This window comes from Chiloscyllium punctatum, chromosome 18 (genome assembly GCF_047496795.1).
Source record: "Chiloscyllium punctatum isolate Juve2018m chromosome 18, sChiPun1.3, whole genome shotgun sequence".
Taxonomy (NCBI): Eukaryota; Metazoa; Chordata; class Chondrichthyes; order Orectolobiformes; family Hemiscylliidae; genus Chiloscyllium; species Chiloscyllium punctatum.
In genome coordinates this window covers 31,452-55,794 of record NC_092756.1, presented here as the reverse complement: position 1 = coordinate 55,794, position 24,343 = coordinate 31,452, and the positions used below count along the sequence as shown (strand labels likewise).

The 24,343-nt window shown below is 46.0% G+C and overlaps 1 long non-coding RNA gene across 2 annotated transcripts in view; it reads right to left on the bottom strand.

Moving 5' to 3' along the window:
• Nucleotides 1–394: 394 nt before the first annotated feature.
• Nucleotides 395–24,343, bottom strand: part of LOC140489133 (uncharacterized) — a 46,309-nt gene continuing 22,360 nt past the window's right edge. For both annotated transcript variants that reach the window (XR_011963076.1, XR_011963075.1), the window contains 4 exons: nucleotides 13,535–14,106; nucleotides 9,562–9,668; nucleotides 3,590–3,707; nucleotides 395–1,002 (listed from right to left, as the gene is read on the bottom strand). This is a non-coding gene — a long non-coding RNA (uncharacterized lncRNA). The remainder of the gene's footprint in view (nucleotides 1,003–3,589; nucleotides 3,708–9,561; nucleotides 9,669–13,534; nucleotides 14,107–24,343) is intronic.

The following is a 24,343-nucleotide window of genomic DNA, read 5'->3' as shown; positions in this document are numbered from 1 at the left end:
TCAGCTGTGTGTGATAACACTTCTGGATAAGAGAAATGGGGAAAAAAGAATGCTTCACAACTCACAGAATGAGAACTGAAAAGGAGTTAAATCAAACCAAAGGCTCAGACAGGGAGGGAATATTTCCCTGGAGTTTGAGTAACTGGAAAGTGGTGGTGTCCAGGAGTAGACAGGATTTTGTTCTCAAGTGAATTTGAAATTTTAAAAGCTGTTATATGCAGATAGTTTCGATTCTTTTAGTTTTATTTATTGTGGAATAAACTTGTACATTTGCTTTAAAAAAAACAAATTCACAAACCTTGTGTTAAAGATAAATGTTAAATAACATCCATCAAACCATCCCTCACTGAAAACTGTTGTGGAAGTGCAATCTCCTGGAGAGTCCCTGCCCCCTTCTTCCTACCCGGGCTCCATGACTATACACATACCTGGGAGGTAGCAGCAGGAGGAGACCATTCGGCCTTTCGTTCCTGCTCCACCATTCAATGGTAAACAGCTGACCATCCCGCTCAGTCTCCTGTTCCTGCTGTATTCCAATCCACTTTGATGACTTTACCTCGACGAACTATATCTCAGTCCTCCTTGGGCTTCTCTGCCTTTTTTTCCAGTGACGTTGCTGTGTTACTGTGTGGGTGTAGGCAGGGGTAATGTGATGGTGCTGCCTCCTGGAGGATACACTCAGCGTCCCTCATCATCCTGCCATAACATCAACTGGGTTTCAGTAAATAGATATAGAACCCATTTCCAGGATATGGGCATCACTGGCTCAGCCAGCATTTATTCCCCATCTCTAGATACCCTTGAGAAGATGGTCATGAACTGCCATCTTAAACCACTCACAGTCCATTTGGCGCAGATAGACCGACAATGCTGTGAGGGGGAGTGTTGTAGGGTTTTGTCTGAGTGATTCTCCATCTTTGGTTCTTCAAATTCTGGTTAACTTAATCACAATCTGCACATGATTTTGAGATTTCAGTCTGCAAATCTTCACCATCTCGCACCCTGTGTAAAGGAATATGCACAGAATAGAAATTCAGAACAGACTATTCTAGTTTCTCCAGAATATTTTTTTTACCCTTTCTCCCCCCAAAGTTGTAATCCTCCAGTCCACTTACTCTCTCCCACCGTTCTGACTCTGCTACCACTAATGTACACCCTCCCTATTCTCATGGAGTTACGGATAAACAGATCCATGCCACCAATTCCCTCCCTGGTTACACTCTGCACCCTTTCTGGGTTAACTTCCTTTCCCTTTCGTTGCTGCAAGTCAATAATGTAACAGTAGAATGCAACATACGGAAATAGAAAGGGAGGTGGCAGATCATGGACAGAAGAGGAACCTTCAGTCTGGGAGAATGGGTCAGATCCTTCTGTGTTTCCCCTTGGTCGATTCCAAGCATTACAATGAGTTGGGGATGGAACTTGGTCCCACATGGGTGTGATGACACTTTAACGCACCTACAGATCAATACTACAAGCAGATGCATTCCTCCTCCAGCCAATCACAGTGTGAAATACTTTCCGCTAGTAACCCCAAAGCACATGCTCCAAAATCGGCCCTCAATGTGTACATGTGCAGTGCCGGGTTTCCCCTCACACGTGTAGTCCCTGCCTTAGGGATTGTGTGAGCTGTAGTCCCCATGAAGCCACTGGAGCCCTATCTCTGGAAAGTGTGGGCTGGATGTTGTTGTGTATAGAATCCCCATTCAGACACGCAGGACATATGGGCTGTCATTGGGTTTTACTGAGACATCTGCTTCCAAAACCTGATTTCTGACATAAGCAACATAGATTCAACCAATTGTGGGGGTGGGGAGGTTAATGAGGCAAAGTAGATTTGTAGCAGAGGTGGCTCAGTGGATAGCACTGCTGCCTCAGAGCTTCAGGGACCTGGGTTTGATTCCAGCCATAGGCGAATGGGTGGAGTTTACACGCTCTCCCCATGTCTGAGTGGGTTTCTTCTGGGTGCTCCAGTTTCCTCCCACAATCCAAAGATGTGCAGGTTAGGTGAATTGGCCATACTTATTTGCTATACATTTGCATGTTAAACCATTAGCCATTGCAAAAGCAGGGTTACAGGAACGAGTGGGTCTGAATGGGATGCTCATCATAGCGTTGGTGTGGAATCGATGAACGAATACCTTGTTTCTGCACTATAGGGACTCTATTCTATTCTCATGAGGAAGAATGTACTTGTCTCAATGTGCTGTGAATCTGTGGAATTCCCTATTCAAAGTGTGGTGGATGCCAGGGCAATGCGCAAATTTAATGAAGAGATACAGATGTTTAATTCGCAATGAGGTGAAGGGTGAGAGAGAGCAGGCGGGAAAATCCAGCTGAGGCCGAGGTGAGCTCAATCATCACCGTATTAAATGGTGGAGCTGGTTCGAAGGGCTGCATTGCCTCTCCTGTGCCCAGTGCTTATCTTCTTACGGTAATAACTGCAAAGCTGAATCCAAAACTCACCACCTTCACTAAAGGAGATTTTCGGAAAATGCAGGATAGTCAGGTGGATTAGCGTTCCAAACTTAGATAGTGAGGAAGTGTGTAGAAGATCATGATTTTGCAATTTTAAACTGAGGGGAGACAGTGATTTATGGTTTTAGACTGCGTAGTACATTCACAGCATTCAAAATTCTCTGTTGTGAATATCTATTCTATACTTTATTACAAAAGCCAAGGTCTCCGACAATGAAAACCAAAACACCCAGGTAACATCGCCTCCCCTTGTAATCTGATAAAAGACTTGTGAGAAGTCTGATTGAATTTATAACACAGATGGCAAGCTGGAAGATTAAATCCAATCCCAAGATCCTGTGCTTAAACAAAGTAGACGACAACAGGATGAGGCAGTAATTTTTCAAAGTGCACAGCAAAATTATATATTAGTGAAAAGGAAGGACTGTAGGGAAAGGAGTAATCTGCCATTTGTGTCTAAGGAAATAAGGGAGTCTACCAAATTGAAACAGAAGGGATACAAATTGGCAAAGACCAAGGAGAAACTAGGAGATTAGAACAACTTTAAAGATCAACAAAAAGCTTGATGGGATTTTGACTGGGTCTACAAATGAGCAGCTATCCCCAGGGCAAGAATAGCAGTTTACACTGCTCGAGGAAACCTATTGCGTGGGGAACATATGGCCTATTTAATTGTTGAAGTACTTATCTGAAGAAGTCTGTCAGCATAGAGATGAACCTGATAAAGTTAAAAATTACATCGTGCTTGGAAAGCTAGTGCTTCCTAATAAACCTGTTGGACTATAGCCTAGTGTCGTGTGATTTTTAACTTTGTCCACTCCATTCCATCACCGGCTCCTCCACATGAGAATCCTGACAGACAACCCCACCGAAACTGAAGCACCTGTCAAGTACTTGACTGAGCCACGGAGGTGTTGGGGAGGGGTGTGTTGTTTAAATATAAAGTGCTGAATTGAACTAGACTTTTTAAACTGCCGTTGCCACGGAGATAACACTGACAACCAGCCTCCATTCAAAGCCTCAAAGCACGTTAACATGGACTTGGCTGTGTCTCAGTACTTTTGCAGTCACACTGAGATTTGAAATATCCGCCCACGGACAGAATGCACACCTTTCCTTCCAGATGAAAAGGCCAATGATATTCAGATCGGGACGGATCAAGTAACTATCAGATCTGAACATGAAATTCAATTTGAATTTCTCATCTGCAAATCCACCCTTTCCGTACCCTACAACAGAAAAAAACAAGTCACCATTGTTAATACAGGATGGAACTTTATAGGACAATGATAGTATTAAATTGTAGTTTCCTTGTTCCCCCAAAGCTTTAAATCTCAGTCTCACAATTTCTCTCTCTTGTTAACTGAAATCCAAACCAATCTCATCCCTCGTTTCCTCCACACCCAGTTCTCACAATCTCTCTCCTCGCCTTGAATTCAGTTTCCGAGCTGCTGTCTGCAGATGAAGAACCAAATCAATGAGTTTGATTTGGAGCCTCCAGGGTGTTGGTGAATCCTCCCCCCATCTCCCAGAACCCCCATTCTCTGATGAGAATCATTCTGCACACACTGGCCAAATCATATCTGGTTGAACTAAAATTAAACAAATTAGAACTCCAATTGGAGGCTCATCCTTGTCATTTTCCATAACAATCCTGACTATTCATAAGAGTTCTGACAACTTGCTGCAAAATGCTCCCCCATTGATTTTTTGACCACTCGTCAGGATACCACGCAAAGGGCTATTCCCCTGGGTCGGGTTCTCAGAGGAAAGAAGGAAGGGAGCTGGCAATGACAGATTAATCCCACACATCCACAGCCTCCCTCCCTGGCACTGACCCGCCCTGCACATACGCCAACAACTGGCCAGCACTGCGCCCGTGCACTGATCTCCCTTCCTACGGAACATGCTCTCGATCACACAGAATCCTGGAGGATTGTTATCAGCTGCTGCTCAATAGAGTGGAGGGGGCGGGGCTGGAGGACTGGGACAATGGGATTGTAAACAATGAATGAATGTGGAGGACACTGAGGATGGACAGGTCAGTGAGGGACAGGACCAGTGCAGCAGCAGGAGGGGATACTGGACAAACTGAGCAATGGGAGAGTCTGACAGGAGAGAAACTACAGGAAGGTTCTGTTTGGAGACTCAGGCAGGGACAGCTGGGAGACAGTATGGCCTGGTGGCTTGGGCATGTTTTCCAATCAGCCTCTTCAAAGCCGCTGTTACCAAACTCTGAACCCGATTCTCTGGGTCCAGAGGTAAGGACACTACCACCATTTCATGGTGGGCTCGTGGAAAGAAGGGAAGATTTTCACAACCTCACTCACATGGAAACTCCTTGAGCTCCTCGTACTTACTGTCTATGGTGGGGATGGAGGAGACAGAGCAGGGGGGAGGGGGTAGGGATATAGGGACTGCCTTTCAAGAGGAACTCACCTGTGTTGGTGTTATTAACAAGACTCAATACGCAGTCACAAACACAAAGCTGGTGTACGTGAACGTTATCCAGAATATTAAATCCTATAACTGGGCGACGCAGACCCCAATGTACAGAGTTAAGTCCTGGATATCAATAACAGCCTTGTGCGGGGGAAATCATGACTCATGAACTGGACTGAGTTTACTGAAGAAGTGACAAAGCGGATTGATGAGGGCAGAGCGGTGCACATGATCTTCATGGACTTCAGTAAGGCATTCGACAAGGTTCCTCATGGGAGATTGGTTCGCAAGGTTAGATCTCATGGGATACTGGGAGAACTAGCCATTTGAATATAGAACTGGTTCAAAGGTCGAAGACAGAGAGTGGTGGTAGAGTGATGCTTTTCAGGCTGGAGGCCTGTGACCAATGGAATGTCACAAAGATCGGTGCTGAATCCACTACTGTTTGCGATTTATATCAATGATTTGGATGAGAACATAAGAGGTATTGTTAGCATGTTTGCAGATGACACCAAAATTGGCAGTGTAGTGGACAGTGAAAAAGATTACCTCAGAGTACAATGGGATCTCGATCAGATGGGCGAATGGGCTGAGGCGTTCAGTTTACAAAAATGTGAGATGCTCCAGGAAAGCAAACCTGGGGAGGACTTTTGCAGTTAATAGTAACTTCCTAGGGAGTGTTGTGAAACAAAGAGACCTTGGAGTGCAGGTTTATAGTTCCTCAAAAGTAGAGTCACAGGTGGATAGGATAGTGAAGAAGGTAGTTGGTATGCTTTCATTTATTGGTCAGAGAATGTAGTATAGGTGTTGGGATGTCATACTGTGGCTGTACAGGACATTGATTAGGCAACTTTTGAAATATTCCAGCAATTCTGGTCTCCTTCTTATCGGAAGGATGTTCTCAAACTTGAAAGGGGTCAGAAAAGAATTACAAGGATGTTGCCAGCGTTGGATAGGGTGTTTTCCCTGCAGGTCGGAGGCCGAGGGGTGACCTGATAGAGATTTATAAAATCAGCCGGTCATGGGTAGGGCAAATAGACAAGGTCTTTTCCCTGTGGTTAGGGTATACAGAACTAGGTGAGAGGGAGGGGAGAGTAGGCAGAGAGTGTGGGGGGAAAGAGAGAATGTGGGGATTGAGAGTGGTCGCACAGGTGAGGACAGAGATGGGGGCAGGGGAGGACAGGCAGAGGCAGGGGAGAATCAGAGAACGGGGAGTGGAACAGAGGGGGGAGGGAAACCGAGAGAGGGGAACAGAGAGTTATTTTATAGATCGACAACTCAACCCTGTTCCTGTTTTCTCCTCCTCACTTTCAATCACTCTGAAGAGCTCAGAACTGCATAGTTCCTGGAAAGTCAAGTTTCAGGGAGACTGGGTGCTGAAGACTGCATTTGGGACGCTGACCTTTATGGGTCAGTGCACTCATCAATAAGGGGACCTGGGTTCGATTCCAGTCTGTCGTGTTTGCACATTATCCCTCTGTGTGTTTGCACGGGCATCCTCTGGGCGCTCTGGTTTCCTCAAAAAATCCAAAGACGTGCAGGTTAGGTGGATTAACTGTGGGTAATGCTGGGTCACATGGTTCAGGTGGGATGCTATTCCGATGGTTGGTAAGGTCTCATGGGCTGAATGGGCTACTTCCACACTGTATGGATTCTGTCACTGAGTATAAGAGTCAGGAGTTCACGTTGTGGCTGTACAGGGCATTGGTGAGGCCAGCTTTAGAATACCACATTCAAATCTAGTCTCCCTGATTTCAGGAAGATAGGACTCAGCCCCATAATAACAAGTTCCTGGGAAGTGTTGACGAACAAATACACTGTGCAGAGTGGTTTGATAGTTCCTTGAAAGTGGGGCTGAAGGTAGACAGGTCGGTGAAGGTGGTGTTTGCTGTGCTAGCTGTTATTGGGCAGTGCATTGAGTATAGGAGTTGGGAGATCATGGTTCGGTTGTACAGTTTATTGGCTCAGCCACTTCTGGAATGCCCATACTGCTTTACATTCTAGTATCCCTGCTATAGGAAAGATGTTGGGAAACCTGAAAAAGTCCAGAAAAGATTTATAAGGGTGCTGCCAGTATTGAAACATGTGACCCATAAGGAGGGCCTGAGGACATTTTGCCTGGAGTAGTGGACATTGTGGGATGGCATTATACAACGTCTTCAAAACTGCAATGTTTCCTGCAACTGTCACCGTTTCAGATGCTCCCAGACCTGCTGAGGATCTCCAGCAATTTTTTTTGTTTGTTTTTATTTCAGATTTCCACGATTTTGCTGAGGCACTTAGAGTCATAGACATTTAAAAGGTTTCATATTTTTTTTACTCTCACCCCTGGGATGGCAGGACTGATGGATGAAGAGGACTCAATCCTCGTTTAATTCTCCTTTCCTTTGTCTTTCTGAGCTGTTGCCTGCATCACAAAGACTCTTTCTCCCATCCCCTGACCTGAATCTGGCCCATCTAAGCCACTCTTTAGCTCCCAACCCCCTGCCAGACTAGTTACAATCTCACCAATGGAACTGGCAATCACCCCACCAGTAGATTTCTCCCAGCCCTGCCCAGGGGTAACCAGTCAGGCTGGTACAAGTCTCACTTAGCCCAGAAATGGTCGCAGTGCCTGGAACATCTAAACCCTTCTGTGGTACACCATTTCTCCAGCCACACATCCAGCTTATCTATCCTCTTGTTCCTACTCTCACTAGCACATGGCACTGGGTGTAATTCTGACATTCTTACTTTTCATTTTAATATATCTGATTTTCCTTTATACATATTTCAGGCCCTCATCCCTTTGTTTCGCGATGTCGTTGTTATCTGTGTGTTCCACAACCATTGGTTATTTACCCTCCAGGTACAGAACTCACTGTAGCCACTCAATGCTATTACAGATCCGAGCACCAGGAAGGTAACATACCATCCTTGATTCATGTCTGTGGCCACAGAAGTACCTGCCCTTACTATGACCATTGATCCCATGTCACTATAGCCCTGCAACTGTCTTTCCTCCTGTTCGGTGCAGCAGAGCTATCTGTGGTGTCATGACCCTGGCTGTTGCTGATTTCCCCGAGAGGCGACCCTACCCATTAACGACCAACAGAATTCCAACCAGTATACAGTATCTGTTTGAGAAGGGGATGATCAATGGGACTCCTTCACTCCCTTGCTGAGCCTTTAACTTGATGTGATGGTCACCCATTCCCTTTGTGCCTGTGTAACCCTCACCTGCAGTGTGATGAACTCACTAAACGTGCTCTCCATAATATTCTCAGTATCATAGATGGTCCACAGTGAGTCCACTCACAGCTCCAGGTCTGAAAAGCAGTTTCCCAGTAGCGCAGATGGACACACTTCCTACACACATAGCCGTTAGGGACACTGGAAGCGTCCCTTATTTCCCACATTGTACAAGAGGAGCCCACCACGGGTGTGAAGGTTCCTGTCTCAATGTCTCTCTAGATTCAGCTAGTTACTCCCATTAAGAGAATTTTAAAGAGCTTTCAACCTTCCTTCACTTCAAACGTGTCCATTATAATCAATAGCCCCAATCTTTACTTAAGCTGATATATTATACTTTAAAAACTGTTAACAAATACTCCGCAGTATCGCTTACAAATTGGCTGTTCCCATTGGGACCATGTGAAATTCTGAATGGCCTGAACTAAAACTGAGTTTCAGCGTCACCTTCTCCCTGTCGCATCTCCCACTGTTTTCACCCAACTCCAAAACATTCTCATTGAGCCAAGCAGCACTCAGCGTCAACATGGCATTCAGCAATTTCTGGATGAACAGATAATTGTCAGAATCTGGAAAATTCCACGTGAAAAGGTTACTGGAATTTGAGTCCAAAAGAAATTTTAATGGGAAATTTACAGGGAATTGAAAACAAGGAGTTCACAGGTTAAAATCATGAAGTGGTTGACTGGGTCTAAACATCACAGTTCCTGCAAAGAGTCGAGGTGTAGTTTGGATAAATCTATGTTCCCTCTCAGACCAATATCTCCTTCCCGGGCTGCACGGCCCAGAACAGTGCACATACCCCAAAGGTGATCCAACCATGAATTTGTACATTTTTCTGCTATTTGTTTGACAAAAATATGAGAGTCTGGAATAGGGTGGTTCTGGAAAAGCACAGCAGTTCAGGCAGCATCCGAGGAGGAGTAAAATCGACGTTTCGGGCAAAAGCCCTTCATCAGGAATAGAGACAGGGTGCCTGCAGTGTGGAGAGATAAATGAGAGGAGGGTGGGGGTGGGGAGAACGTAGGAAAGAGTACAATAGGTGATTGGGGTGATGCTGAAGGTAATGGGTCAGAGAGGAGGGTGGAGTGGATAGGTGGAAAGGAAGATAGGCAGGTAGGACAAGTCATGGGGACAGTGCTGAGCTGGAAGTTTGGAACTGGGGTGAGGTGGGGGAAGGCGAAATGAGGAAACTGGTGAAGTCTACATTGATGCCCTGTGGTTTAAGTGTTCAAAGGCGGAAGATGAGGCGTTCTTCCTCCAGGCGTCGGGTGGTGAGGGAGCGGTGGTGAAGGAGGCCCAGGACCTCCATGTCATTGCTGAGTGGGAGGGGAGTTGAAATGTTGGGCCACAGGACATTGTTTTTACCTAAACGTATGAGCTACTTTTCGACAGACAGAACAGACAAACCTTTCTCGTTCCACAGTTAAATGCCAATGATATTCAGATCCTGATGACTCTGCTGACTGTAGAAACATGCTGTTGAGATCCCGGTCTCAATTATTCTTAATTAATATCTGATTAAAAAAAATCACAAGACAAAGCTCACAGTCAGTGCAAGATGAATATTAAAGACAAATATTTCCTTGGTATGTGTCTGATGTGTAAATGCTCCTCTTCAAATCGCCCCACCCCCACCCAGGAAGAGGACATGTCCATGCGCCTCGCTGTACCTTGCCCCCAATAAAGATGGCGGCTATAACCCAGGACCTATCACTGCCTGAGGGCCGCAGACATTTTCCCATTTGCTGCAAACGTGGGAGCAGGAGTTTCTAATTCAGGACTAGCGACCTGTACAGAGTGTAATTAAACCCCTCCCAGTCTAAACTGGCACATTTCATTCGGTTTCCGCTGCCACTTCCCCTTTCCCGTTTCCATCTCCTTCACACACCAAGGGTCATTCCGGTACCTGTGACCCTTCCTTAGATCAGATTGTAGGAATTCTAAATTTTCCCAGCCACCGTGTGGAAACAGGGCCATCGGCCCAACACGCTCACAACCACCCTCCGATGATTATCCCACCCAAACCCATTCCCCGACCCTATTATTCTACATTTCCCCTGACTCATGCACCTAAACTATGCATCCCAGAACACTACGGGAAATGTAGCTTGGCCAATTTACCGAACCTGCATATCTTTGGACTGCAGGAGATAGGGGATAAAGAGTAAATAATAGGTTGAGATGGAGTGCAAAGAGAGACCAGAACATTTGGAAAGACAAAGGAGTGGATTACGATCTTGCTGGGAGGGTGCATAGCTGTTAATGGAGGGGACAGGAACCTGTGTCTGGCAGCATCTCAGTGACGGTGGTGGAAATGGTGGCTGATTATCTAAGTCCTGCTGCAAAAAAGACCCTGAGCTTCCAGTTACCAGCTCTTTCACACACAAGACTGTTCCCTGGCCAAAATCTCTGTCTCAAGCTTACTGCAGTGTTCCAGTGAAACTTGATGCAAGCTGGCAGAACACTCCAGAACATACCAAATTGCCTCCTCTTTCAAGGATTCACAATTTCCCCTGCCATGTGGTCAACAATGCTCTCCAGTGTATCTCCTCCTCTTCCTGCACCTCTACTCTTGAACCCCACACCTCCAACGCAACAAGGATTGAACCCCCAGTCCTCACCTTCCACCCAGATCATCCTCTGTCAGTTCCACCACCTTCGATCAGACCGCACCATCAGAGATATATTTCCCTTCCCACCCCTTTCAGCATTCCACAAAGACCATTTCCTCTGGGACTCCCTCATTGGATCCATGCTCCCCACCAACCCACCCTCCACTCCCATCACCTTTGATTCAAGAGGTGTAAAACCTGTGCCCACACCTTCCCTTCACGGCAAATCACGGCACCAAAGGATCCTCCCACATCCAGCAGAGATTTCCCTGCACGTCCAGATACCTCACCTATTTTATCCTTTGCTCTCGATGTGGTCTCCTCTACATTGGGGAATCAGGATGCCAACTTGATTCAGAGAACATTTCTGGAACACATGCACCAAACAACTCCACCACCCTCTCAACGACCACTTCAACGCCCTCCCCCACTCCACCAAGGACATGCAGGTTCTGGGCTGCCTCCATCGCCAAATCCCAGCCACCCGACGCCTGGAAGAATAACACCTTATCTTCCACATTAACCCTTCAACCACACAGCATCAAGGTTTGCTCATCTCCCCTCCCCCCCCACCTTCTCTCAGATCCAACCCTCCAACTCGACACTGGCCTCTTGAACTGTCCCACCTGTCCATCTTCCATCCCAATTATCCACTCCAACCTCTCATCATTCCCTCCCATCGACCTGCCTCACGTATGGGAAGGGATTTACTCGATCTTACAATCTGCTGAGGCACCAGAGGGGGCACAATGGATTTAGATCCTTCACCTGCTCCATGTGTGGGAAAGGATTCACTCAGTCCTCTGATCTGCTGAAACACCAGCGAGCTCACTCTGGAGAATGACCATTCACTTGCTCCCAATGTGGGGAGAGATTCACTCAAATGCACCACCTGCTGAGACCCCAGTGAGCCCACACAGGGGAGAGACCATTCAGATGGTCAGGGTGTGAGAGGGGATTCAGTGATTCATCCTGACTCCCTGAGACCCCAGTGAGCCCACACAGGGGAGAGGCAATTCAGATGGTCAGGGTGTGAGAGGGGATTCAGTGATTCATCCTGACTCCCTGAGACCCCAGTGAGCCCACACAGGGGAGAGGCCATTCAGATGGTCAGGGTGGGAGAGGGGATTCAGTGATTCATCCTGACTCCCTGAGACCCCAGTGAGCCCACACAGGGGGAGAGGCCAATCAGATGGTCAGGGTGTGAGAGGGGATTCAGTGATTCATCCTGACCCCCTGAGATCCCAGTGAGCCCACACAGGGGAGAGGCAATTCAGATGGTCAGTGTGGGAGAGGGGATTCAGTGATTCATCCTGACCCAAGACACCAGCGGGTTCACACTGGGTAGGAGCTGTTTCAATCTCTGTGTGACAAGGGATGTGCTGAGACTCAACACGACTGAGAGACCAGTGAGTGCACACAGGGAAGTGGTCATCCCCCTGCTCCGTATGGTGTAGAGTTCACACATCACTGCAGGACTCTGATTCTGCAGTTACTGTCCATCAGAGTCAGGAGTGGACCTTGTACATGATGACACTGCTGGAGTATTGATGTTGTTGTTGTTAACCACATTAACTGGGCTGGAGTTGACTGAATTTATATTGCTACTTTCTGAACCTCAGGATGCCTCTCTGGGCAGTAGGTCACCACAAACAGCAATGTGACAATGAGCAGGGTTCATCTGTGTTGATTTAAATTGTGATCATAGCACTGCTGTCTCACAGCACCAGGTAAAAGGTTGGAGTCCAGCCTTGGTCAACGGCCTATGTGGGGTATCCACATTCTCCCCATAATAGTGTGGGTCTCCTCCATGTGCGCTGGTTTTCTCCCACAATTCAAAGATATGCAGGTTAGGTGGATCGGTCGTCATAAATTGTCCACAGTCTTCAGAATTTGCAGACTAAGTGAATCAGCCATGGGAAATGCAGTGTTACAGGGATGGAGTGCTCTGGGCGGGATGTTCTTCAGATGGTTGGTGGGATTTGATGGACCAATTCTCTCCTTCCACACTGTAGGGATTATATTCTATGATTGAGGATAAAGAATATTCTCAGGGTCTCCTTGGAGAAGGGGCATGTGGGGTGTATCAATGCTCTCTATGCCATTAGATAGAGGTGGGCACCATAGGGGATACAGTGCTTTCTCTCCACCGCCACTACCACCCCCTCACCCCCAACTCTACTTTGATTTAGTCCCTTCCCACTCTGTCACTTGTTATGGTTTGCTTTGCCCATAATGGGCTTTGTTTGGAAATATTCAACTGATGCCACTGGTGTGCTACTGCTGGTGATTGTACGTTAACAAAAAGCAGAATACTGGAATAATGATGTTGATGGTGGGAAGGTTGCTCAGCTGTGTGAGATAACACTTCTGGGTAGGAGAAATGGGAGAAAAATGCTTCACAGCTCACAGAACGAGAACTGAAAATAGTTAAATCAAACCAAAGGTTCAGAGAGGGAAGGAATATTTCCCTGGAGTTTGAGTAACTGAAATGTGATGGGGTCCGGGAGTAGACAGGATTTTGTTTAAAGGGCATTTGAAATTTTAAAAACTGTTATATGCAGATAGTTTCGATTCTTTAAGTTTTATTTATTGTGGAATGAACTTGTACTTAAAAAAAAACAAATTCACAAACCTTGCGTTAAAGATAAATGTTAAAAAATCCATCAAACCATCCCTCACTGAAAACAGAGGTGGAAGTGCAATCTCCTGCAGAATTCCTGCCCTGACTACTTCTTCCTCCCCGGGATCCATGGCTATATACATACCTGGGAGATAGCAGCAGGAGAAGGCCATTCGACCTTTGAATCTGGCTCCACCATTCAATGGGAAACAGCTGACCATCCAGCTCAGTCTCCTGTTCCTGCTCTGTTCCAATCCCCTTTCATGACTTTACCTTGATGAACTATATTTCAGTCATCCTTGGGCTTCACTGCCTTTTATACCAGCGATGTTGCTGTGTTATTGCTGGGTATAGGCAGGGGTAATGTGATGGTGCTCTTCCTGGAGGACACACTCAGCGTCCCTCATCATCCTGCAGTAACATCAACTGGGTTTCAGCAACTCGAGATAGAAACCGTTTCCAGGATATGGGCATCACTGTCTCAGCCAGCATTTATTCCCCATCTCTCGTTCCCCTTGAGAAGATGGTAGTGAGCTGCTGTCTTGAACCATTCACAGTCCATTTGGTGCAGATAGACCGACAATGCTGGGAGGGAGAGTGTTGCAGGATTTTGGCCGAGTGATTCTCCATCTTTGGTTCTTCAAATGTTGGTTAACTTTATCACGATCGGCACATGATTTTGAGATTTCAGCCTGCAAATCTACACCATCTAGCACCCTGTGTAAAGGAATATGCACAGATTAGAAATTCAGAACAGACTATTCTAGTTTCTCTGGAATACCTTTTTCCCCTTTCTTCCCCCAAAGCTTTAACCCTCCAGCCCACTTACTCTCTCCCACCATTCTGACTCTGCTGCCCCCTAATGTACACCCTCCTCATTCTCATGGAGTTACTGATAAACAGATTCATGCCACCACTTCCCGTCCCTGGTTAGACTCTGCACCCTTTCTGGGTTCACTTGCTTTCCCTTCAGTTGCTGCAAGTCAATAATGTAAGAGCAGAATGAAACAGACGGAAACAGAAAGGGAGGTGGCAGATCCTGGACAGAAGAGGAACCTTCAGTCTGGGAGAATGGGTCAGATTCTTCCTTGTTTCCCTTTAGATTATTCCCAGCATTACAACGAACTGGGGATGGAGAGTAGTCCCACGAGGGTGTAGTGACACTTTAACCCCCCCAACTGATCAATACTACAAGCAGATACGTTCCTCCTCTAGCCAATCACAGTGTGAAATACTTTCCCCTAATTACCACAAAACACATGCTCCAAAACCTGCCCACATTCTGTACATGTACAGTGCCGTGTTTCCCCATACACCTGTGGTTCCTGCCTCAGGAATTATGGGAGTTGCAGTCCCCATGAAGTCACTGGAGCCCTGTCTCTGGAAAGTGAATGAAACGTGTGGGGTGGAAGGGTGTTATGTATAGGATCCCCATTCAGACAGACAGGACATATGGCTTGTCACTGGGTTTTACTGAGACATCTGGTTAGACAACCCAATTTCTGACGTAAGGAATATAGATTCAGTCAATTGCGGGGTGGAGGGGTCAATAAGGGGAAGCAGTTTTAGGCAGAGGTGGCTCAGTGGCTAGCACCTCTGCCTCACAGCTTCAGAGACCCTGGTTTGATTCAAGCCTTAGGTGACTGTGTGGAGTTTCCACGTTCTCCCAGTGGGTGCATGGTTTTGGTTGGTGTTCCAGCTTCTTCCCAAAGTCCAAAGATGTGCAGGTTAGGTGGATTCGCCATGCTAAACCACAGTGTCCATGCATGTGCAGGTTAAACCATTAACCATGGGAAATACTGGGAATGGGTGGGTCTGAATTATAGGATTGGTGTGGACTCGATGGATGAATACCCTGCTTCTGCACTGTAGGGATTCTATTTTATTCTCATGAAGAAGAATATACCTATCTCGATGTGTTATGAATCTGTGGAATTCCCTATTCAAAACGCAGTGGATGCCAAGACAATGAGCTCATTTAATGGACAGATACAGATTTTTAATTTGCAATGAGCTGAAGGGTGTGAGAGAGAGAGAGAGAGAGAGAGCGCGCAGGCGGGAAAATCCAGCTGAGACCGAGGTGAGCTCAATCATCATGGTATTAAATGGTGGAGCTGGTTCGAAGGGCTGCATTGCCTCTCCTGTGCCCAGTACTTATCTTCTTGCGGTAATAACTGAAAAGCTGAATCCAAAAATCACTAACTTCACCAAAGGAGATTTTTGGAAAATGTAGGGTAGTCAAGTGGAATAGCATTCAAAACTGAGATAGTGAGGAAGTGTGTAGAAGATAATGATTTTACAATTTTAAACTGAGGGGTAACAGTGATTTATGGTTATAGACAGTGTGGTACATTCACACTGTCCAGAATACTCTGTTGTGAATATCTATTCTGTAATTTATTACAAAGCCAAGGTCATTGATAATGAAAACCAAAACACCCAGGAAACATCGCCTCACCTCGTAATCTGACAAAAGCCGCGTGATAAATCTGTTTGAATTTAGAACACAGATGGAAAGCGGGTAGATTAAATGCAGTCCGAAGATCCTGTGCTAAAACAAAGAAGACTACAATAGGATGAGGCAGGAGTTGGTAATGTAGACTGGGAGCAAAGACTTTTCGATGCGATAGTTTACAGACAGTGGAGGAATACCAAAGCAATTTTTCGAAGTGCTCAGCAAAAGTATATATCAGTGAAAAGGAAGGACTGTCGGAAAAGGAGTAAGCTGCCATGTCTAAGGAAATAAGGGAGTCTATCAAATTGAAATAGAAGGCATACAAATTGGCAATGACCAAGGAGAAATTAGGAGATTAGAAAAACTTCAAAGGTCAACTGAAAGCTTGATTGGATTGGGTATAAATAGTGATGAGTAGCTATCCCCAGGGACAGAATAGCAGTTTACACTGCTAGAGGGAAACCTATTGTTTGGTGAACATATGGCCTCTCTAATTGTTGAAGCATTTAACAGTTACCAGAGAGATAATCCTGATCAAGTTAAAAATCACAGCACACCCCAAAAAGCTTGTACTTCCAAATAAACCTGTCGGACTATAACCTGGTGATGTGTGGTTTTTAACTTTGTCCACCCCACTCCAACCCCGGCTCATCCACATCAGCATCCCAATAGACAGCCCCACTGAAACTGAAGTGCCTGTCAGATAATTGAGGGAGCCACGGGGGTGTGGGGGGAGTGGTGTGTGGTTTAACCACAGAGTTTAACTGAACTAGAGTTTTTAACTGTTGTTGCCGTGGAGATAATCCTGAGAGACAGTCTCTATGCAAAGTCACAAATCATAAAGGTAGAAGAATGGGAGCCGTACATCGGACCTGACGCTGCCGAAAGGCGTTTTGCACGTAAAATACCCAGGTAACTACCATGTCTCATCAATAAAGACTCAAAGAAGACCTCTCAGAGTTTTGTGCTTTGTAATTCCTGTCCAGCAGGGTTCAGGAAGATGAGGACACAGCAGTCAGTCGTCACAGTGGAGAACACGAAGAACATGCCAGTAATTGACAAGGAGACTGAGGAAGGTGAGGATCTAGAAACGACCATAATCAAGAAAGAGTTAGAGCTGGGCAAGCTAATGGCGCTAACGGTAGACAAGTCTCCTTCCACTAATGGAATACATCCCAGGATACCAACAGAGTTCGGGGGAGAAATAGCAAATGCACTTAGTTACAGCATCCTACAGCAGAGACAGGCCCTTTGGCCCAAAATGGCCCATGCCAATCAGAATGTCCATCCACGCTAACCCCATTTCCCTGCACTTGGCCCATCTGCTTCTGAAACTTTGCTATCCATCTATTTGTCCAAATGCCTTTTACATGTTTTTAGTGTACCCGCCTCAACCACTTCCACTGGTAGCTCATTCCATATACATTCCACCCTCTGTGTAAAACAGTTGCTCCTCACCTTCCCTTTTATTCTTTCTCCTCTAACCTTAAACTGATGCCCTCCAGTCCTTGGTTCCCTGGGAAAAAGACAGTGCATTCACCTTACCCACGCCTCTCATGATCATATACACTTCTATAAAATATTCCCCCTCGGTTTCCTCTGCTCTAAACAAAAAAGCCCTCGCTTGTCCAACCTCTCCCTGTAACTCAGACCCCTGAGCCCTGGCATCATCCTTGGAAATTTCTTCTGCACCTTTTCCAGTTTAATAACTGAAACCGACACTGCATTCATCACATTTCCAGTGTTTCCCCACGGCGTTGGAACAGACCTGACAACGCCAATGGATTACAATCAATGATCAATAATTTACCCCGTAACAACAATCCCATTTTCATAGCTTTTTCCATGATGCAGGAATCCTTTTGTCTTTCTGGTTTCATGGTTAATTGTCCTCATACAAAACCAGTGGCTTAACTGTTCCTGGGAAACGTGCCATGATTTTTTAGACTTTCAAAAACCAATGAAATCTCTCTCCACAGTCCCCACGCTAACATGGACTTCACTGTCTCAGTACTTTTTTCCCCAATCACACTGACATTTGAAATATTCGTCCACGGGCAGAATGCACACCTTTCCATCCAGATGAAAAGGCCAATGATATTCAGATCGGCACGGATCAAGTAACTATCAAAACTGAACATGAAGTTCAATTTGAATTTCTCAACTGCAAATCCCCCCTTTCAGCACTCTACAGCAGAGAAAACTGAAAGTGCTGGAAATCCTCAGCAGGTCTGGCAGCATCTGAAACGCTGACAGATGCAGGAAACATTGCAGCCTTGAAGAAGTGGTTAGATTATCACACCAGGCACGTGCGCTTGATGGCCAGTTATGTAGAAGATGGGGGCATTGTGTTCAACAGTTTTATACCAGAGACTCTGACCTCATTTGATTCCATGTTTCTCGGCGATTCCCTCTTTTCGGAAGCAGGCAGGAGTGGGAAGCAGTGGAGAATGCAAATGATGTGTGACCTTCCTAGAGAGAGGATTCGTGTACAGTAGCAGGGATCCCTTTCTGGAATGGCCTTGGTGAGACCACACCTGGAGTACTGTGTATACCTTTGTTCCCCTTTCCCAAGGAGAGCTATCCTGGTTATATTGAGAAAGTAAAGGAGGGTCACAAGCCTGAGTCCTGGTATATGGAGATAGTTATGGGCTGCAGATGCTGGAAGTTAGAGTCCATACAATGTGGATCTGGGGAAGTGCAGCAGGTCAGGCTGCATCAGAGGAGCAGGAAGGTTGATGTTTTGGGTCGGAACCCTTTGTCAGCCCTGATGAATAGTCCTGACGCGAAATGACACCTTTCCAACCCCATCGTATTCATGCTGGTCATCAAGCACCTATTAATTTTAGTCCCAAGTTCTGGCACTCAGCGTGTAACCGACATTGTAGAGCCTGGTGTGATCATCTCAACACTTCTTCAAGGCTGCAATGTTTCCTGCATCTGTCAGCGTTTCGGATGCTGCCCGACCTGCTGAGGATCTCCAGCACTTTTTGATTTTTCTTGTGGATTTCACCCATTTTGCTCAAGCGCTTAGACTCAGAGAGCTATACAGCTCCATATTTTGCTGACTATAATTCCTGGGATGGCAGGACTGATGGATGAAGAGGGATTCAATCCTCATTTAATCCTCCTTTCCTTTGGCTTTCTGAGCCGCTGACTACATCATTAATATTCTACCTCCCATTGCCTGTCCTGAATCTGACCCATCTAAGCCTACACTTTAGTTCCCATCCCCCTGTTAGACTAGTTGAAACGACACCAATGGGACTGGCAAAAGCCTCCACCAGGAGATTTCTCCCAGCTCTGCCCAGGGGTAACCGGTCAGGCTGGTACAGGACCCACCCAGAAACGGTCCCAGTGCCTGAAGAATCTAAACTCTTCTCTGGTCCACCATTTCGCCAGTCACACGTCCATCTGATCTATCCTCTTATTCCTGCTCTCACTAGCACATGGCACTATGAATAAGTCTGACATTATTTTATTTCAGGAGCTACATTTTACTGTATCCATGATCTCCCTATATCCAGCTTTCAGCACCTCATCCCTTTGTTTAGTGATGACATTGGTATCGGTGTGTTCCACAACCACTGACTTTACCCTCCAGCTCCAGAATGTCCTGCAGCTGCTCCATGATAATCGCGGATCCTGGCACCAGGGAGGTAACATACCATCCTGGATTCATGTCTGTGACCACAGAAGTGCCTGCCTGAACCTCTGATCATTGAATCCCCTGTCACTATAGCCCTGCCACTGTCTTTCCTCCGGTTCTGTACAGCAGAGCTATCTGTGGTATTATGAAACTGGCTGTTGCTGATTTCCCAAGAAGCCACTCCACACATTTACCCCCAACAGAATCCCAAGCAGGATTCAGTATCTTTTTGAGAAGTGGATGATCATTGGGGATTCCTGCACTGCCTTCCTGAGCCTTTTATTTGGTTTGATGGTCACCCATTCCCTTTCTGCCTTGCAGTGTGACAAACTCACTAAATGTGCTGTCCATAACATTCTCAGATGCTCCACAGTGAGTCCACTCATAACTCCAGGTCTGAAAAGCAGTTTCCCAGAAGCTGTAGGTGGGCCCACTTCCTGCACACATAGCCGTCAGGGACACTGAAAGTCTCCCTTATTTCCCACATTGTACAAGAGGAGCACACCACGGGTCTGAGGGCTCCTGTCACAAGGTCTCTCTAGATTCAGCTAATTACTCCCATTAAGAGAATTTAAAAGAGCTTTCAACCTTCCTTCACTTCAAACATTTCCATTATATATCAAAAGCCCCAATCTTTACTTAAGCTGATACATTATATTTTAAAAACTTAACAAATATTCTGCAGGTATCACTTACAAATTGGCTGTTCCCATTGGTGAATTTCTCAATGGCCTGAACTAAACCAGAGTTTCAGCTTCAACTTCTCCCTGTCTCACCTCCCTCTGTTTTCACCCAACTCCAAAACCCACTCATTGAGTCAAGCAACACTCAGTGCAGCCCTGTCATTTTCACTGTCTGCTCACACCTACACTGCCCTCAGCCTCCTGTCCTGTTCCAATGCATCTCAATGGGAGCTCAGGAACTGTATCTCATCTTTCAGCTCAGCCCTTTGTAACCCCAGAGTCAACATGGACCTCAGCAGTTTCTGGATGAACAGACAGTTGCCAGAACCTGGAACATTCCACCTGAAAATGTGCTGGAATTTGAGTTCACAAAGAATTTTAATGAGAATTTTGCAGGGAGTTGAAAATTAGGAGTTTACAGGTTAACATCATGAAGTGAGTGATTGGGACTAAATCTGACAGTTCCTGCAAAGAGACTAGGTATAATTTGGATAAATCTGTGCTCCCACTCAGGCCAAATCGCCCATGGGGAATTCAACCACAAATCTGAACATCTTTCTGCATTTTGCTTCACAAAAGTATTGGAGATATTTTCCCAGAGACTGAACAGACAACCCTTTCTCCTTCCACAGTAAAATGCTAATGATATTCAGATCCTGATGACTCCGCTGAGTGCAGAAATCTGCTTTTTTGAGATCCTGTCCTCAATTATTCTCATTTAATATCCCATTAAAACATTCACAAAACAAATCTCAGCCAGTGCAGGATGAATTAGAAAGACAAATATTTCTCTGGTATGTGTCTGATTTGTAAATGCTCCTCTTCAAATCACCCCTCCCCCACCCAGGAAAAGGACATGTCCATGCACCTTGCTGTACCGTGCCCCCAATAAAAATGGCGGCCATAACCCAGGACCTATCACTGACTGAGGCCCACAGCCGTTTTCCCATTTGCTGTAAACATGGGACCAAGAGTTTCTAATTCAGGACTAACACCCTGTACAGACGTGTAAATAAAACTTCCCAGTCTAAACGGAATCATTTTCTCCCGGTTTCCGCTGCCGCTCCCCCTTCCCAGTTTCCAGCTCCTGCACACACCAAGGGCCATTCCGGGTCCATTGACCCTTCCTCAGAACCGATGGCAGCTGGGAAAATTAGACTCCCTACAGTGTGGAAACAGGCCATTCGGTCCAACAAATCCACACTGACCCTCTGAAGAGTATCCCATCCAGACCCATTCCGCTACTCTATTATTCTAAATTTCTCCTGAACAACGCACCTCACCTTCACATCCCTGAACACGACGGGAAATTTAGCTTGGCCAATTCACCTAACCTACACATCTTTGGACTGCAGGAGATAGGGGTAAAAGAGTAAATAATAGGTGGGATGGAGCGACCCTTCAACAACATGGCAACATTTACTCATCTCCTCTCCCCGACCTTATCTCAGATCCAACCCTCCAACTCAGCACCGCCCTCAAACTGTCCCATCTGTCCCTCTTCCTTCCCAATTATCCACTCCACCCTCTCACCATTACCCCCACCTGCATTTTCCTATCGCCTGCCCAACTACCTTCCCAACAGCCCTACACACCCATCCTATTATCTGTCCTCTTCCCCACCCTCACATTCCTGAAGAAGTGCTTAGGCCCAATATGTCAATTCGCCTGCTCCTTGCATACTGCCTGACCTGCTGTGCACATTCAGCGGGACACTTTAACACAAATTGGAAGAACATCACCTCATCTTGTACCTGGGGACCCTTCAGCCCTCTGGCCTCAATATTGGATTCCATAATTTTAAGTCCTAAGTCTCCTACGTACTAGTGTCCTAGCCCCCATCCCATAGACCAGGCCCTGTTATTACATCGCCTGCAATTACACACTACCTATGGTTAGTCACTAACAGTCTCCATAAAGAGCTATTCACCCTCCCCAAGGCAGATCTTTACCCACTCCTTTGTCCAACTGCTCCCATCGCGTTTTTTGGAATCTATCACCACCTATCATTTACTCCTTAACCCCTACCTTCTGCATATAAACCAACATTGTTTCTCAGGAACATCAGTTCTGACAAAGGGTCATTGGATCAGAAATGTTAACTTTGACTTCTCTTCACAGATGCTGCCAGACCTGCTGAGCATTTTCAGGATCTTCTGGTTGTTGTTTCTGATTTACAGCATCCGCAATTCCTTTGGTTTTCATTTACTGGAAGTTTGTAATTCAGGTCTAGCAGCCTACATCGTGTGTTTATCAACCCACCCAGTCCACAAACTCAATCTCTCTCCCAGTCTCTGCTGTCTCTCCCACTCCCTTCACACTCACTGGGTCCCCCCCTCACAGTGACATTGCACCTGCACAGCTCATGGTCACGTGTTGGCCTGCTGGCCACACCCCTCATTCACTCCCATTGGCGGGAGGATTACACCGACTCCCCTATTGGTCTGAAGCTGCCATCAATCAGCCAGGTCCCATTGTGACTTGAGTGGTAGGAGGCTGAGGGGTGACCTCAGAGGTTTATAAAATCATGAGGGGCATGGATGGGATACAGAGACAAGGTCTTTTCCCTGGGGTTAGGATTTCCAGAATGAGGGGGCATAGGTTTAAGGTGAGAGGAGAATGATATAAAAGAGACACAAGGGGCAACTTTTTTCATGTGCGTGTATGGAATCTACTGTCAGGGAAGTGGTGACAGCTGGTATAGTTCCACCATTTGAAAGGCAGCTGGATGGGTATATGAATAGGAAGGGCGTAGAGTGATATGGGCCAACTGCTGTCAGATAGGACTAGATTAGGTTGGGATATCTGGTCGGTGTGGACTAGTTTGACGAAAGGGTCTGTTTCCTTGCTGTACATGACTGTGGCTCTGCCCTGGGATGAGCTTCATTATTCAGTGAATGGGGCAGTATCACAGAGCCCAGGGGCTGGGGGCTATTCAGCCCATTGGGGCTGTACTCTCTCCCTCTGGAGATGCTGCCAATCTGCCCTTTCTCCACTCCCATTTACCAGGAGCCCTCCACATTTATCCTCAAATAGTTAAATTACAAATCTGTTTTGACAATAACAAAAGCTGCATCCAGCTTTGATTCAAACTGTTCCAGATGCTCAGAACCGACTGAATAAAATAGCCTTCACATTTTTAACCTGCATTATTTGCCAATTACCTGAAAGTAGTTACTAAAAATTGTGACAATAATTTTCTCTCGGTGTCTCTGTAAATTAAATATCCTGGAAACAAATCTGTTTCTGGTTGAAATCACTGCTTAACCTTCTCAGCTCCAAGGAGAATTGTCAGGTCTTTTGCTAACTCTCCATAAAAGAGAAATCTATCTTAATTTGAATTTAAGAGTGTCATAGAGATGCACAGCACAGAAACAGACACTTCGGTCCAACTCGACAATGCCGCCCAGATATCTTAAATTAATCTTGTCCCATTTGCCAACACTTTGCCCATATCCTTCTAAGTTTCCTAAACACGTACCCAATCAGATACCTTTTAAATGTAGTCGTACCAGCCTCCACACTTCCTCAGGCGACTCATTCCATACACGTACCATATTCAGCTTGAAAATATTGCTCTTTAGATCGCCTTTCTATCTTTTCCCTCACACCTCCCGTCTGTGGTCTCTGGTTTTGGACTCCCCTAACCTGGGAATAAGACCCTGGCTGTTCACCCTAACCATGTCCTTCACGATTTATCAACCTCGAAGGTCACCTCTCAGCATCCGATGCTCCAGTGAAAACAGCCCGAGCCTATTCAGCCTCTCTGTATGGGTCAAACCTTCAACCCTGGAAACATCTTTGCACACCTTTTCTGAATCCTGTCAAGTTTTATAATATCATTCCGATAGCGGGGAAACCAGGACTGAAAGCAGAATTCCAGAAATGGCTGAATCAATGTCCTGTACAGCTGCAAAATAATGTCGTAACTCCTATACATAATGCACAGACAAATAAAGGCAAGTATACCAAATGCCTTCTTCACCACCCTGCCTATTCCACGTTCAAAGAACTATGAACCTGTACCTCAACGTCTCTGTTCAGCAACACTCCCCAGGCCCTTCCCATTAAATGTATAAGTCCTGCCCTGATTTGTTTTTCCAAAATGCAGCACCTCACATTTATCTGAATTCCACTCCATCTGCCACTCCTCAGCCCAGTTGATTG